The sequence below is a fragment of the Hirundo rustica genome, chromosome 1 (genome assembly GCF_015227805.2).
Source record: "Hirundo rustica isolate bHirRus1 chromosome 1, bHirRus1.pri.v3, whole genome shotgun sequence".
In the NCBI taxonomy this organism is placed as follows: Eukaryota; Metazoa; Chordata; class Aves; order Passeriformes; family Hirundinidae; genus Hirundo; species Hirundo rustica.
Window position 1 is genome coordinate 37,726,908 of NC_053450.1, and position 9,619 is coordinate 37,736,526.

General features: G+C 39.2%; 1 protein-coding gene across 3 annotated transcripts in view; it reads left to right on the forward strand.

Moving 5' to 3' along the window:
• CA8 (carbonic anhydrase 8) overlaps window positions 1–7,305 on the forward strand; it is a 48,386-nt gene extending 41,081 nt beyond the window's left edge. For 2 of the 3 annotated variants that reach the window (XM_040065585.2, XM_040065597.2), the window contains exon 9: window positions 6,841–7,305. The gene's annotated coding sequence lies outside the window, so the exon portion shown is untranslated. Of the gene's footprint in view, window positions 1–698; window positions 804–6,840 lie in introns of all 3 variants that reach the window. The other variant, XR_005701096.2, reaches the window with a different exon arrangement.
• Window positions 7,306–9,619: the final 2,314 nt, after the last annotated feature.

Here is a 9,619-nt window from a genome sequence, read left to right on the forward strand (position 1 = left end):
TGTGTTTCTTTGGAACTGAGGAACCTAGAACTGGACCCAGTGCTCCAGATGTTCTATCAGTGCTGAGTAGAAGCATTTCCCTCCACCTGCTGGCAACGCTTTTCCTGGTGCAGCCTGGAAAGCTGCAGAACTTCATTGTTGCCTTGGGTGCATTACTGATTTAGCCTGAACCTGATGTTTGCCAGGACTCCCAAGTCCTTTCCTGAAAGAAAAGAGAAGGGAAAACATTGTGACTTCCTCAGTGTTAATGCTAGTTTCTTTTTTACTTCCTGCTTGACCTAGAACCCTTGCTATGGGCATTGAGCTATTTCTTGATAATTTCAGATGAACTTGGAATAAGATTTATAGTTACTGTTGTTATACAGCAAAGCCTAACAGTGAGGAAAACAAATGCGGCCACTCTCACAAATCAAACAACAATAATATCAAATCTTCCATTCCATTAAAGGCTATTTATTTAACAGCTGTAGGCCTGACACACTATTTCTCAGTATGTGGATTGTGACTGTTCCAGAAGGCTTGCTGGAATTTTGGGGCTTGCCACCTTTTCTAATGGATAAGTATTTTTCCAGTAGAGCGTTCTTCACTGAAGTCAGCATTATTTGTGGTTTCCAATGGATTTATGACCCCCTCTTTAAATCTTGTTGCTTTACGTGTAGCTGATTTGATAGACATGCCTTTTCCCTCTTTTACCTCAGTGGAACAGCTTTACCTGTGAATGAGCAAGAATTCTGATTTCAAACCGAATGCCTTCGTCCGTTTATACACCAGGGTGTTTACACATGATTCCATGCATGGAGCAGGTAAATGGCGTTCCTCCCATTTACTAAGATGAGGTCAAATAGGTGCCTGTTATAGAAGTCATTGAAATCCACAAGACTCTTTTAATAGAAGACAGTAAGAGCTTGTTCTACAAAACAATTTGCTAAAAGAATATTTTCTTTTTAGAGTGAAAAACTTTAATTTGCTTTCCTCTGAGAATAATTAATAAACTAAAGAATTTGATCTCCAGTGTGTTGTCTCAAAAGTCACCATCTCAGACACAATCTGTATTCATTAATAATTATCCTCCAAGTGTGATGATGTCTTATACCTACTCCATCTACATACATACATTACTCTAGTTCTCCTGAATATTTTTTCATTTGTGACTGATCCAGAAATTCCTGAGAAGGCATCACTTTTTATATACACAAGTGCATATACACACTCATACATACACATACATCTTAGGTAGACCTCAGACTGCAAGCAGCTGCAAGTTTATCCGATGTCAGTAAATTAGGATAGCAGAAATCAATTCAGATTAAAAACATGCTTAATATAATTACTACTTTCCTCATTGTAAATTCAGGAATAGAGGAAAAAAAAATGACATCATTAAAATAGCAAGGTTTTGCTAGGCCTGGGGAACAGGAAAGTGTCATTCAGGGTGGGAGGAACGGAGACTGTGTTTCTGATGCTGCAGAGACTCTTTGCATGATACTGAGAGGTCTCAGCAGACAAGGAGAAACTGGCACAACGTTAGTTTCACAGCAATGTATCTGGTGCATTTTGTGAATGGACAGTGCAAATTCCTTGCTTTTGAAGCTGCTGAGCAGCTTTTGTGGCAGCAAAACTATGTTGTCCTTTCCCCAGGATATTGAATAGAGGATCTGGTGTTGACAGTGTGAATAAACTAGTACTAAACAGGTGGTGGTGCACTCTCCTCTTTATGGAATTGTGAATTGTATGATAACAGGTTGTAGAATATGAAAGAATATTCAATCCAGAGTGAGCCATGGAGCTGCCCCTTGCCTTCGAGAAATGGGAAGGGTGATGCCATGCTATGGACTGTATTTCTATTTTGAAACAGATCTCAATGAAATATATATTTTAATGACATTTGCATTAGCAATCCACGTGTCTTTATTCTCAGTTGACTTGTAGCACTTGCAATTCGTGAAGTTCACAAACAAGTTGCTCTGTAGAAGTTCTAACACTTGGGGGTTTTATCCTTTCCTGTTGTGTAGGTCCAGAGCTGGAATTAGCTGTCACCAGCCATGCATCATTAGGCTACCAAAACTGTTCTTATCATTTTCCTGTTTGAAAAACCCCAAATCAACCCAACACAAAGATTATCAACCCTAGTTCTTTAGAAATGCAAACACTGGTTTCCTAGATTTGTTGAAATATGAGTATTTATGCTGCTGCTAAGTGAGTGATATTTTTATTGGTCATTGTTTGTCTCTATGAATTTAGAGTTTGTGCTTAAAAGGCGATTGGTTTAATTGTTAAGTTTCAGTCTTTGAAAGAAACTGAACTTCACGTTATCACCAAAAATTACTATTGTTCTTCTGTATTTAAGGTCTTATGTCCAATGCCCAACCCTCTGCTGCCACTTCTGAGCTCTTGAGAATGTGATTACACTTGAGTACATGACTGTAGGACAGAGGGCCAAACACCTTTGGCTTGTGAGCCACACACCATAATCAGAGGCCTACTGGAAACAAAACAAAATTTTGGAGCCTCCAGGCAACCAAAAGCTCCAGGAATGGCTGAAAAAGTGTGCTTTTTAAAGTTGTTTTCCACTACTTCATTGTAATACCAGGGAGTAGGGTGTGCACTGAGATTGCAAGTAAGCCCTGTAATATCAACATAATTTTTTTCCTACTGCTGATAATTCAAATTAGTGACTAGAAAAACACTTCTGTTGCTTATGTGACATGCCTCTGACATGGGGGCCAGAATGTAGGGTCTTGGTAGACAGAGGCAGCCAAATGTCATAGACTGGTCCTTGCTGTGGTAGGTATTTATTTGTCCGGGCGAGTATATCAGTATAGTGGGTGATCAAGCCTAAATGAGAAAGAAAACAATTTTGAGTTTTCAGAGTTAGTATCATATTGAATTGTCCAGGTTCAGTTCCTTACTGAGCTCTTGTTAGAAATGCACGAATTGTGGAGGAATGGAAAATGGTCAAAATCCCTTCGCATGTAAAGAAGCAAGGAGAAAAGATTGCTGTTTCCTTTTCAAAGCTAAAAAAGTCATAAGGTAGTCTAGAAATCAGGTCCCTGCTTATGCTTCAGATAAGATACTTCATTCTGACAAGTGCTCCTAAATTTTGTGACCTGTGAGTTTCTACCAGCATCACACAATCTTTCCTATTCATAATTCACTGTTATCATCAGCTTTTGATAAAAAGAGTTTTGAGAGTATAATTTCCAGCAGCTTACCTTAAATCATGTATGGTTTGTAGACTGCTGCTTGGGAACTGATAGTGTAGCCAGGAGCCCAGAGTGCCTGTCATACAAAACACCCTCACAACGTGTTTATTAGAAATCACAGCACCCAAGTTAGAGTCTGAACACGCACTGAAACTCTGCCGTGATATTTTCACTTATGAGGAAAATGCTGCAAATTAGTGCTGAGTCAAAATAGTAGGAAGCTTCAATCTCTGATAAAGCTACACCCATTTTTAGAAAAAGAGAGTAATGCATATAAAATATAATGTAATAGGCTCTCAAATATCAAAGATACTGGAAGGACATATAGGTACATACATCTGTGCAATACAGAGAAGAGAGCCTGCAATATGCTTTCCCTCTTCACCAATGTTATACAAGTTAGGCACTGGAAGTGCACTTTGTTTTACCTGGATGAAATCACACAGATTTAAGCAGAACATTATTACTCCATTGAAACTGAAGATCCAGGTAGGCGGCCCAGATCCTTACTCTTACTGGAATTTTTAATCCTGATTATTTTGTATGGATAAAGACAATGAAATGAAAAATATGCAATCTCTTGTTAAGCAAACAGACATGTTTTATAAATAAATAGCAAATGAAAACTACTAAGCTATTTGGATTACTGAAAATGTTTTTGCAACTGATACTTGCCACTCAAGAAACAGAATGTCAGCACTAACTGTTGTTAGCAATGTTTTACGGATAAGACCAGAGTTTATGACAGAGCAGTGCTACCCAACAAAACCTTCTTTAAAAACATTCATGCATCCCCATAGCTCAAGACAACAGAGGTGTATTTTGGTTAGCTAGGTGTAGCTGAATGTCCACAGAACTTGATCTTGATTCAATAAATTGCAACCTTTTCATGAAAGGAATGCAAAGTGTTTCAAGAAAGATAAGGTTTGATAAGTTACTCAGTTCTCTTTTCTGAGACACTCTGAATCCACGGCCGGCTGTACTTTCAGGTGATGTTTTTAGGAAGGTGTAGGATAAAGGTAATGTTTTGTTAGTATTATACTGGATTTGTCACCCATGTCTTTTGGGTTTTTTTAAAACTCTTAAACTTTTTGATTTCTCATGGTGTTAGGGAGGAGAAGGCAAGATCCTTCTATAAAGAAAAAGATAGGACATGGTGTGAGACAGTGGGAGTAAGGAATATGGTAAGACAAAAGAGGTGAAAAAGCTCTTCAGAAAGGAGATTGCCTACTTTTAAGCAGCAGAATAAAGGTTTTGATCTTGTGTATTGATCTTGACCTAAAGCTGCTGCAGTGGGGCATCTTATTTCCTCCTTATCAGATGGAAAGACATATTATCGTGGCCATCCTACTTAATTTCTCCATAAGTCTCTTTATTTGCATGTTCTCAACATTTTTGGAAGACTTTGAAAAATAGTCCTTTTTTCTGAAGTTTTCTCATATCTTCTCTTTTAAATACATTCTCTCTATTGCTATAGGAACATTGGGGCCTTTGGTTCTTAGAAATACACCAGCTTTGCTCCTGCCTCTGCTCCTTGTTTCTGAGATAAAATTTATAGTGTTCCATTTGTACAAGAAATAGTACATAGTGTCCCAGTTTTGTACAAGAAAATTTTGTCTGTGGAGAATATAGGTGCATAAAATTTTTATATGAAAGAATTAGATATAAATATTCTTGGAAAAATAATGATTTTTTTTTACATTCTGAGGTTGATTTTTGAGCTTTGATTAACTTGGTTAATAGTTTTTTTCTTCAAACCATGGATATTATGAAGATCACTCACTTTTTGCAGGTATTTACACTTTATGGCACTGATCCTGGAGGTTTTTCTTTGGGAATAGTTATTTGATCTGTGGAGGACTTCACCATAAAGTAGGAAAGTTATTGTCAAACAAGAATAAGCAAGGGTAAACATGGATAACAACACTACCAATATATACAATCAGCCTTTTGTCAGACAATTCATTAAGTATTTCTGTAACAAACACAGCTGAACTTTTCGGACTGGCTCATAATTAGGCTCCTTTCAAAAAGTAATTCGTTAATACAATAGGTACCAAATTCAACTTGAATTTGTTGAATTCAAGGTTCAACTTAATTTCACTGACTTTGACTTTTGGACTAAAAGCATTAAGCTTGAACTATCTAAAAATGTAGAAAACGTGCATTCAATTAAAGAGTAATTAGATACTCAATCACCCTTACATCACACTAGGGATTATCCAAGAAAGAAGAGAGGTACTACTCACTGCAGTGTGTAAAACAATTTTCTTAATTAGTTTAGCACTAATTGAGATTGAGGAAGTGTCACTGTGTCACAGCATTATTTTACCTAAACGGAACCTTAAAAACACAAAGGTTTTGGCTTCTTTTGCACTTTCTCACTTGGATTGTTCAGTCTTAGTCACTGATCCAGTACTTTCTGGCCATGAAAATGGAAAATTTCTGTTCAGGGATGGGGGGTTGGTCCCTGCACCCTTGTATCGATAGCCTATTGAAAAACATACCAAGAGTTTTTCCAGCGATGGAGAATAACTTGTAATTATTGCTTGGTTGTTGTTTTGGTTTTTTTATGTTACACCTTTATATCAAGCCCCAGGAAGAACTGGGAATTCTGAGTGCAGTTACATGGAGTGTAAAACCTGCTGCTTCCAGCCTGCCTTAGGAGGCAGCTGGTAGAAAGCTCTTCAAGTGCTGCTGCCAGACAAGGTGGCTTTTGGGGGATATTGAGTGATAACCAGGGAGTATGTGGAAATCACAGCCCAGATTGTCTTGTGGGTAGGCACTGACTTAGCAGCACTGCTGGTTACTGACAACCTCTGCACTCCCTTCCCCTGTCAGGACCGGAGCAGGAACTCTCTGGAATGTGTTGACTCTTCCTGCAAGCACTTGTAGCCCCAGGTGACCATGTGCACACGAGTCCTTTCAGACTGTTTGTGTGTACACACTGAACTATTGTTAGCACTATAATAACCTCAGGGAAAGAAAAAGTACAACACAATGAAGCAGTCAGACACTCTCATACCCACTGCTTCTGAACTGAGAGCACTGGGGCAATGGGAGCACCTGGATTCTTAAGGTTATGCCAAAGCACATGAATATGTTTTTGCATGAAATTAAGTATTGATTAATGCTGCTAATGAATATCACTGCTATTAGGATAAATTGGGTGATTGCTTTCTATCCCTTGAGCCTACCTGACTCCCATGAGAGCTGGTACTCAGCACTTCACTTAGTAAGGCCCCTAAAATAGTAAATGGTAAAAAGTTCTCTGTGACCAGTATATTTTTCTTTCTAGTTTACTACCATGAGCACCAGGTTAGAATCAATTACCAGACTGATTCAGAAAGCCAATTGTAAAACTTTGTTTCAAATTAATAATTTTACCACTGCATTTAACTTTGCATTTTTACTGCCGTTTCCTCCGTTGCTAGTTAATCTTGTAGCACTGGCTTTACCCTAAAAGAGAAGAATCAGTACCATTATGTCACTGAAGTATATACCCTGAAACTGCTCCCACCTGCTGTCATGAAATCCCAGCTTTTAGTTTTCCCTGTCTCCCTGGCTTGACATAAACAGTCTTTCAGACCCACTGTGGAGGAATTTCAGTAACATAATTGTTCCATTCTCTTTTCAGAGAGGGGGAAGACAATGCTCCCACAGTGCCCGCAGATGAGAAATGGAAACTTTTGAGACTGCTGCTCCAGTTGAACCACAAAGCCTGTATTGTTTGTTTTCATCTAATTCAGCCTTGATAGACAGCTGTGACAGTTGGTCTGTCCACATGGTCCAGTGAAATTCTGGGAATGGGCTGTACATTAAAAGAAGAAAACATATTAAATCTTCCAGTTCACACTGTTAACTATTTTTAAATTGTTGATGTCATTGCTTTTGTAGCTACTTCCCTGTAGCATTCATCTGTGATCCAAATAGTACTGATTTTAAGCTTGGTATGAATGCTAATATGTAGAAATACTTACTATTGTTTTGAATGTTAGATTTACTTTTATTCCGTATCATCGCTTGTGCTGTCAGTAATCATATTTTCTGTAGAAGGGAAATGGATTCTACAAAGGTAGTAAAAACATTGTTTGTTCACAAAGAGTATTATACAAATTCAGAATTAATTTTTTGGCAGAAAGGAGCACTTCTCTGCTAAACATATGCACTTGACATGGTTTATCTGAATAAAGCTGAATGACATTTGTATTACTAGGAACCTTACTGAAAAATAGGACCGTTTGGAACTAAGTAAAATTAACCAATATAACAATAAACAGAATTGTCTGGATTATTTTCTGCTTGGTGAGCCATGGAACTTTGTGATACAGTGTTCAGCTGAGGCAGAAAATTTTCAGTCTTTGTTCTCCTGTGCATTACAACAGTTCTATTTGTTCTGTACATTGCTGAGGATGGTGTCTGTGGACTTATTCTGCATCTCCTGTGCTCCCTGCACAGCAGGGGTATTGCCATGCTGGGCCACACGTGACTCACCTGACAGAGAAGATGAGGCAAGGGTAGTCTGAACCAGATAGTCAACCTCATAGCTTTTAGTTCCTGAGCAACATCAAGACTTGAAGGACAGAGTCACTAATGTGGGAGGCAATAGCTTTGATCACTGTAGCTGTTAGTGAGGTCCCCTGGCCTAGCATGAGGGGCAGGTGAGAGATTTGTGTCAGTGGAAGAACCCCAGAGGCACAGATGGCAGCTTCCAGTCTGGGGCACAATGAAGATGCAAACTGAGGGCTCACAAAGGGAAGGCCACTCCCTTGGTGCAGATGTATCATCAGTCACAAAGTCATTCCCAGGCAATGGTAAATGCAGAGTCAGAAGGCATCCTTAATCCACCTTGTCAAGGGTTATGGGGAGAGCTACTGCTGAATAATGAGTTACAATCTCTCTGAGTATTTTATGTGTATATTAGAGGCAGCAGAAACAATGGGAGAAACCCACACACTGTGTGTGAGCTGGCTGAGGGGTTCCAGATATTGCTGACCACTTGATGTGTCTGTAACTACGTGTACTGCAGAAACACGTGCTTCCTTTGGAGATAAGCCTTGGTAGCATGCATTGCAATAAATGCACAGAAAATGCAAAGCAAGCAACCCACCATGAGGTCATCTGTTCATCTGGGCTTAACTGAGTAACAATCAGCATGTTGTTCCTTGGGCTTAGAGAAACTTATATTTCTTAGGGTTATCTCCATCTCCTGCCCACATTTAATGAGGTATAACTCCATTATCTATACAATGGGTTCAAGATTTCAGTGCTGGCCAAAACCACACTTTCCACCTGCAGTGTCTGTAACGTGCATGTAGCAGCTTCTCTGGCTGCTGCCCCTCTTCCTTCAGCAGTTGCTCCCCAAGCAGCTGCAGCCAGAGCCCGACCCCAAATCCTGATTACCAGACCCTGGCTTCCCACTGATGCACACCATACCACCAGGCAGGAGAAGTCTTTGCTGCAATGGCCTGGCTGGACTGTCTGTAGTTTTTGACAGGAGCCTGATAATTTGTCTTAGCTGTCAGGTTTGACACTAAAATCTTGGGGAAAGAACCCAACAAAACAAACCCCAACAACGCTGTGAAGTGTAAGTCAACAGTTTTTTGCCAGGTGAAGGTCTATTCTTGTCACCTTGCACCCAGCAGTGAACAAACCCTCCAAAAAGGCAAGTGAACTATGTTCCAAACTAGACAATTCTCAGGTCACATGCACAGCTCACTCAGATCTTCTCCCTTTGCATACAACATATTAACTACTGAGTGTTAACTGACAGGAACTGTAGTAGTAATATGACAAATATTGACATTATGATGAAATCTGAACTAGATTTATTCTCTAAATAAACATGTTCCTTATCTTGGCGCTGGCTGATATTCTTGTGGCTGTGAAATACAGATACATTGCAAAGCAAATGATGTAATGTCTCCACCACAAAGTCCATTATTTCCCTTTCCTGTGCTCCCTTCCTGTGTTTGCTGTTCTTTCAAGCATTGCCTTGTGCAGCAAAATTCTAGTCATATAAATACCACTACTGAGGAATTGGAGTTAGTAAATTTGTCTCAACACTTGTCAGACTTTTTTTTCCCTAGGTTTGGCTTTGAAAGAAAAATAAAACCCACTGGTAAAAATGCTTATAGCAGTTTTGGGTCTTAAGAATTGGATCTGATTATAACAACAATTCCATTCACAAAACACATCCATTCTAATTACAGAATGGTCAACCCACATTTGTTGTGTGTTGGGAAAATTTAAATTAGTCTTTCAGGTTTTGGTAGGAATCCACAGGGAAGAATTTTCAGGAAGGGCTCTCGGTGTATTATTTCAGTTGCACTGCACCCATGAGAGGTTTTATTGAGTGTGGCAAGGCTCTGCTGCTCTCCAATTGGATCTCCACATGCCTGCCTTTGTATTAATAT